Consider the following 8,197-nt stretch of genomic DNA (forward strand, 5'->3'; position numbering starts at 1 on the left):
TACTAATTTGCGCAATGAACAAACATTACTTACATTGCAGCATTTTGAAGTTCCCTAAGGAATCCCCGGGAATGTGCTGTTCGAACGGTAAAGTTATTCTGCCACCAGTTATTGAGCCGTCTGAGCTGCTACTAAGTTACAACAAATTATGATGTTAACAAGATCAATAACCAAATGCAATTGAAACTGCCTGGCAAAACAATAAAATACAAATAGATTGACAAAGTAATGAACGAAGAACAAGCCTTTGATTATCCTACTGAATATTAAAATCGAGATGCAATATAAAATAAATGTTTTCTAAGGGCCAGCAACGCGGACCGGGTTCAGCTAGTAAGATATAAAAGACAAAAATTGGTTGAAAAATTTTAAAGTTATTAAAAATTCGCCAGGCCATTAACATGTCTCAGGCCACTTGAACAAGAAATGTAGAAACAAAATTAACTTATTTTGATAAATATTATAATAAAAGTAAACTTTTACTTAAAATATATCCATATTTACTTGTATATGAGTTTTTGTCTTCGTAGGATACCGGTAACATATTCGCAGGTATGACCAAAAAAATAAATTTTTTTTAACGGCAGTTTCAAAACTCCATTTTCTAATTTTTAAAAATTTTGTTAACAAATTTCAAAATTTTGTGATCATCACATTGGGATTTATTGAGAACATAATATGGAATAAAAATATGAAAATACCTCCTATAGTTTTTCCGTACCTGCGATTTAAATTTTGAGATTTACGAGAAAAACTATTTTGTTGGCCATATTTTGACGAATGAGCCGAATTTCTTTACTGTTATGATTTTTAAGCAAAAGCTATTCAGAATAGTATATTCCAGGTAATTTTAAATATAGTCTGAAAGTTTTACTAAAATCGGAAAACGCTAACACTTAAATCGTGAAGGTCAAAGGTCAAATTTTTCAATATTTGGAATTTCTCATGGAAAGATAGCAAAATGTTATATATTTTTGGGCCGATTTTGATGAAACTTAAGAAAAATATAACACAAAGTCTAGTTTTTACAAAAACTGCAGAAAAATTAAAATTAACCTTTAATAGCACTTGGGGTTGATTAACATATATCATCCTAATATTTTATATCATATCAACGTGTTTCTACAATACATAGAACCATTCTAGAGGGGGGGACGGTCAAAATTCTCAATTTTATTTTTTTGGAGCACTCTAATATACATAGATAGATTGCATCAATATCGTTCAGTATCACAAACAAAGGTTAATTAAATTCTTATCGATTGTCGAACTTCTTTATTTATTTTTATTTGTCTAAAAATAAGTTTTTATTCTAGTTGAAGTAGTTCATATTAAGACAGAAATACCATGTTTCTAAAAACATATAATTCACCATAATAAATAGGTACGAAAAATATAATACTGTTTACAAATTACCATTATATGACTCCGTGGCGCAACGGTAGCGCGTCTGACTCCAGATCAGAAGGTTGCGTGTTCAAATCACGTCGGGGTCAATTGAAACAATTATTTTTGTTTTTTAATTTTCTTAATAACAAATAAACTTTAAATATAAAGAATTAAAATATTTACACTTGATTTTACAGATTATTTACAAATAAATAATATTTTAGTTAATTTTGTTTTAATATTTCTTGTGTTAATAAAAAAAAAACTTTTAATTGACCCCGACGTGATTTGAACACGCAACCTTCTGATCTGGAGTCAGACGCGCTACCGTTGCGCCACGGAGTCACATATTGTTATACACGCTAAATGCCAAAAACATAAAATAGTATTTCAGTTTTATAGCATACTTTTGGGGTTGCATGTGAAATAATTATGCCACACAATGAGTTGAAAATAGTTGTATAGTTTTGTGTGCTAACAAGCAGAGATTGTGTATAACAGTTATTGCATTTATTATACTGCTTACATTTGTTGCTTTGTCAATAAATTCAAATCATACGTCATATTATATTATTTGGAATTGTACTTTTTTTGTTTATTTATTTATAAGGTGTTCTTATAATGTGGTGAATATAAATGAATGTGGTAAATAAAACATTTTTATGCATTTCTATGGATGTAATGAAATGTTAGTATGTACATTAGAGTGACAGCCGATTTTTTTTTTTTAGATTTCAAAGAGTGCCGGGTGGAATATTGTGACACTAGGCCTAAGTGTTAAGTTCTGAAAATTTGAGCCAAATCGGGCAACGATTTCTGGACGCGCATCGAGGTCAAAGTTCAGATATATGCAAAATTTTACTGTTAATATGGAATAAATAGGTGAAACTCGTTAACTTTCTGCATTGTTTTCTAGAAATATGTAGATTTATTTATATTAATGAATATTACACCAAAAAAAAATTTTGGAAATTAACCCTGTATCTCTTTTGGTTCAAAATGACCCAAAAACTGTATTATCGCCAAAATTAGAGAAAAATGCAAATTTTTCAGTTTTTGAAAAAATTTTGCTACTAAATAAATACTTTTGCAATTGAATGCAAAAGAATCGAAATATGTACGTAATTATCTTTGTAATGAGATATAAATGACAAAATTTGATTAAAAAATTTTAAAGTTATTACAAATTCGCCAGACCATTAACGTGTTTCAGGCCACTTGAACAAAAAATTTAGGAAAAAAATTAAGATATTTCGAGAAAAATTAAAATAAAAGCTAATTTTTACTTAAAATATGTCCATATTTACTTGTATGTGAGTTTTTGTCTACGTAGGATACCGTTAACCTATTCGCAGGTATGGCCAAAAAAAATAATTTTTTTAACGTCTGTTTCAAAACTCCATTTTCAAATTTTTAAAAATTTTGTTAAACAAATTTCAGATTTTTTCGATCATCACATTGGGGTTTATTGAGATCAAAATAGGGAATAAAAATATGAAAAAATTATGTCAATACCTCTTACAGTTTTTCCGTACCTTCGATTTAAATTTTGCGATTTTCAAGAAAAAACAATTTTTTGTCCATATTTAGGCGAATGAGCCCAATTTCCTTACTGTTATAAATTTTAAGTAAAACTTATTCATAGTATTATAATCCTGGTAATTTTAAATATGGTCTGAAAGTTTTACTAAAATCGGAAAACGTTAACCTTTAAATCGTGAAGGTCAAAGGTCAAATTTTTCAATATTTGGAATTTATAATGAAAAGATAGCGAAATGTTATATAGTTTTGGGCCGATTTTCATGAAACTTGAGGAAAGTATATATTGGGGTCTAGCATTTACAACAACAGTGCAAAAATGGATTTTAACCTTTAAGAGGACTTGGGGTCAAAATGGTTGTGTTTTTCGTGATTTTAAAAGATGAGGGTAATTTGGACCCCAAGTGCTGCTAAGGGTTAATTTCCATTTTTGTGCTGTTATTTTAAATTCTGGACTTTATGTTATATTTGCCTTAAGTTGCATTAAAATCGGCCCAAAACTATATAACATTTCGCTATCTTTTCATTATAAATTCCAAATATTGAAAAATTTGACCTTTGACCTTCACGATTTAAAGGTTAACGTTTTCCGATTTTAGTAAAACTTTCAGACCATATTTAAAATTACCAGGATTATAATACTATGAATAAGTTTTACTTAAAATTTATAACAGTAAGGAAATTGGGCTCATTCGCCTAAATATGGACAAAAAATTGTTTTTTCTTGAAAATCGCAAAATTTAAATCGAAGGTACGGAAAAACTGTAAGAGGTATTGACATAATTTTTTCATATTTTTATTCCCTATTTTGATCTCAATAAACCCCAATGTGATGATCGAAAAAATCTGAAATTTGTTTAACAAAATTTTTAAAAATTTGAAAATGGAGTTTTGAAACAGACGTTAAAAAAATTATTTTTTTTGGCCATACCTGCGAATAGGTTAACGGTATCCTACGTAGACAAAAACTCACATACAAGTAAATATGGACATATTTTAAGTAAAAATTAGCTTTTATTTTAATTTTTCTCGAAATATCTTAATTTTTTTCCTAAATTTTTTGTTCAAGTGGCCTGAAACACGTTAATGGTCTGGCGAATTTGTAATAACTTTAAAATTTTTTAATCAAATTTTGTCATTTATATCTCATTACAAAGATAATTACGTACATATTTCGATTCTTTTGCATTCAATTGCAAAAGTATTTATTTAGTAGCAAAATTTTTTCAAAAACTGAAAAATTTGCATTTTTCTCTAATTTTGGCGATAATACAGTTTTTGGGTCATTTTGAACCAAAAGAGATACAGGGTTAATTTCCAAAATTTTTTTTTGGTGTAATATTCATTAATATAAATAAATCTACATATTTCTAGAAAACAATGCAGAAAGTTAACGAGTTTCACCTATTTATTCCATATTAACAGTAAAATTTTGCATATATCTGAACTTTGACCTCGATGCGCGTCCAGAAATCGTTGCCCGATTTGGCTCAAATTTTCAGCACTTAATATTTAGGCCTAGTGTCACAATATTCCACCCGGCACTCTTCAAAATTTTAACAAAATTTTTTTTCCATACAACTGATTGTCACTCTAATGTACATATATAGTATACGAACATCCTCATAAGTAAACAAACAACTCCATTTGACTTTTTAAGGTAATGGAACTAAAACTATGGTTTCAGATCGAAACCTAATATTCAGTCTGAACTAAAGAGAACTATAACTACCCACCCACCAAATTGTGTTGATATAATTCTCATACAGTTTATTTCAGGGACCGAAAATAATAATTATTCTTGAAATTTCTGCGTGCTGTTAAGTTTTGCCTAATTAATTTACCACGTTAAAAGCCTAAGGTAGACAAATTATATATCAATGTATAGGGGATTTTGTATATTTTTCAAAAATATGTACATATAACCATTGACAATTAAAAAATTCATGAAATATTTTTTTCAAAAACATACAAAATTTTTAAAATTTTTATTTATGAATATTTTTATGAAATTTTAGAGTTATATAATGGAAAAATAAATACAAATTTTGAAATTTGTAATCCGGAATCCCGCAATTCCCCAAAAAGTGTTGAAAAATCCCAAAAATGTGATTTTATAGTTTCTTGGCTATAATATGCAAACCAGGGGCGGGGTAATCGGAGCCCTTTACAAGGTAATTAAGAACATATTTGGCCATCTAAACTGGATTATTATATTTTAATATCGACTACGCAATTTGAGATATTTTGCCCTAAACTTGAATTTTACATAAAAATTATGCGTTTTTGGATGGACCTGGTTCCCTTGGTATCAAAAATTTTCCAATTCTTTTTCATTTAAAATATTTTATGTGAAGCTAGCTTTTTAAAAAGTATAAATTCCTTATACATCTTCATAGACATTTGTTAGATAACTTAAAAAGAAGTAAAGTACTTTTTTTCTAAAAAATAGCTTTGAAGTCGGTCATGACTTTTAAACTATTTTTTGTTATTCCACTATAATTAAAATGAACAAATTCGGATAATATTTGGATCCGCTATTATCAAAAAACTGGAGGTCCAAACTCAAAACCTAAACTCGACAACACTTTCTTTGCGCATGTCAAATTTCATTCAAATCGGACTAAGTATTTAGAACAGTCATGCCCAAGCCCTATAATCTTGGTACTCTTTTGTTTTTATAATTGCTCTTAGCTATAGGCTGTGTGTTTTGTATACTCACTAGAGCACTCATCACTAGCAATACAAAATACACAAACAACTTTGTCTTATTATTTTTTTGTCGTTCTTCACTGAATACACGCATGTTGAAAGCAACAACACTTTCGTATGCTTTTCTGGTAAACATTGACGACTGCGATCATCCATGTAGATTTTGTTTTTGTTTATCGTATGATAATTTAAAAATGTGTGTGTTGAAACTGAGTTTTTTTTTCTTTTTTCTTTGTATGAATTGGTTTTAGCAACAACAAATATTGAATAAAAAGTAGCTTTTCTTTAAATGTATTTGTGTTTACTCTTCCATAAGGAATTTGTGGGCACCCCTGATTTAGAAGTTACAGATTTATTCACCTCTATTTTTTTTCTATACCACTGTGCATCGGTCAATTTTTGGGCGTTCTATTCTAGAATTCACGATATATTTGTATATAAAAAGTCAGAATATGCTGTAGGAAATTCAAACTCATATTTCCGGTTTCCCTGTTGAATAAATATTCCACTATTTATAATACTTTTTCTTAGTGCGAAAATTTTAATTTAAACATTTTAGATTTATTTTACAACACATTTCAAGTTGAAATTGAGAAAATCCAAATTTATATTGAGCTAATACAAATTGAAGATGAGAAATCCAATTTAGTATTGAGAAAATACAAATTATTATTCAGAATAGCAAATTAATATTGTAAAAACGCCAATTCAAATTGAGAAAACTACAACTTGTATTTAAAAAATCCAACTCGATAATGAGAAAATACGAATTGAATAATATTAATATTCAGAAAATGAAAACTGAAATTGAGAAAATACAAATTGATGTTAAATTTGTACTCTAAACGAAAAGAAATGATGAAATATAACGGTAAAAAATTAATTCTTGTAATTCAATTTTACTTTTGAAATCAAATTATTTGAATTATTGTTTAAAAATGGGTCGAGGTGTTGACAATACTCAAGCTCAGAGAGATTTTCTTCTGAGCTTAAAAAAATACAGAAAATCTATTCATGAAATTGGAGAAATATTAAAGTGTTCCAAAAATAAAGTTTTGAATGCACTTCGCTCTAAAAAAGACATGAAACTCGAGGAAGAAATAGAAAAACCTCAGAACGCTTGGTCCAGCTTATAGTACGAATAGGGTTTGGGGTTTCCCGGATAATTTAATTTCACGGGAAACGGGAATGAAAATATTCATTTCCCTGGATTCCCGGGAATCCCGTGAATGTTTTTAACTAGAAAAATAAGTAAAAAAGAAAATTATTTTATAAAATTGTGTCATTTTATTAAAAAAAAAAAAGAAACACAATATATTACAATTCAATTGTACCCACATAAAACCAAAAACAGTTTGTTAAAATATTTGGAGATCACTTGTTACTTAAAATTAAATATTAGCGGTATTCATGATATAGTACAGTAAAAGAGCAATTAAGTGTCACAAAATTTTATAATATGTGAACGTATCTTTATAATTCGATGTCGATTAATATGTTAATGAGATTTTTAATGCACTTTTTATATTCCTTCTTTTGATTTTTCTGTTATATTTTTTTTATATAAAATATACATATTTTAAAATAAAATTAAATTCATTTCAAAACAAAAATATGAAATTCAAAATTACCTCATATCGTTTAAAAAGAGTAAAGCAGTAAAAAAGTAGTTCTAATGTATTTTGTTTTCTACTAAACTGCTCTTTTGCTACTTTGCTATAGAAAGTACCTTACATTGTGAATACCGCTATTATATCATAAAAATAATATTATATGTCCGTCATAGAACTATTTTTTTAAAAAATTGTTTTTTCAAAATTACTAATGCATTCAATAAGTTATTCGACGAGAAAACTCTTTCGCTTTAAACATGTGTTGGCTTTATCGTTATTAAAGCATTATAAAGACAATCAAAATGTATTCTCCGATTGCTACTTGCTTCAAATAAATATAATTCCCTCTTAAAACTTTCAGCATTTGATTTTAAATGTTTAGGGCTTTCCTTTTCAATATTGATTGAATATTCTAATTGGTTTTTAAAATTTTACTCCATTTGTATTTCGGAAACCTCATCATCAACGCTTTGAACAGATGAGGGAATATTGTGGTCAAATAGACGTTCATACATTTCCTGTCCATAAATTTTTAACATTGTGTTTTTATATTATAATTTATCTTATAATGTTGAAGTTTTTAGGTTTAATTTAATTGAATGAACCGTTTTTTGAGAAATCGTAGAATTTTTAGATAACTGCTGTTCATAAAGTGTGTTCATTATAGCATCACCTATCAGAAAAATGGTTTAATTTCGGCTTAATGCTTCTACTGTATCCTTAATGGTGTTTAAAACCTTCACTAATATTTGGAACAAGCCATTCATCAAGCAGATATGTCATATTTAAATATATTAAAGTATTTTTAATTAATTTTAAATTTCCCGTTTTTCCCGGGAAAAAAATTTAAATTTCCCGGGAATTCCCGACAATTATTTTACGGGAAAATCTGGTATTTCCCGGGCGGGAATTCCCGGACCCCAAACCCTAAGTACGAACTTCCA

General features: G+C 28.1%; 2 non-coding genes across 2 annotated transcripts; one reads left to right on the top strand and one right to left on the bottom strand.

Moving 5' to 3' along the window:
• The first annotated feature begins 1,424 nt into the window (after positions 1 to 1,424).
• TRNAW-CCA (transfer RNA tryptophan (anticodon CCA)) lies at positions 1,425 to 1,496 on the top strand. The gene has a single exon. It is a non-coding gene; the product is annotated as a tRNA-Trp (tRNA).
• A 166-nt stretch (positions 1,497 to 1,662) lies between these two features.
• On the bottom strand, positions 1,663 to 1,734 carry TRNAW-CCA (transfer RNA tryptophan (anticodon CCA)). Its single transcript has one exon. It is a non-coding gene; the product is annotated as a tRNA-Trp (tRNA).
• Between the last annotated feature and the right edge of the window lie 6,463 nt (positions 1,735 to 8,197).

This window comes from Calliphora vicina, chromosome 2, assembly GCF_958450345.1.
Source record: "Calliphora vicina chromosome 2, idCalVici1.1, whole genome shotgun sequence".
Classification (NCBI taxonomy): domain Eukaryota; kingdom Metazoa; phylum Arthropoda; class Insecta; order Diptera; family Calliphoridae; genus Calliphora; species Calliphora vicina.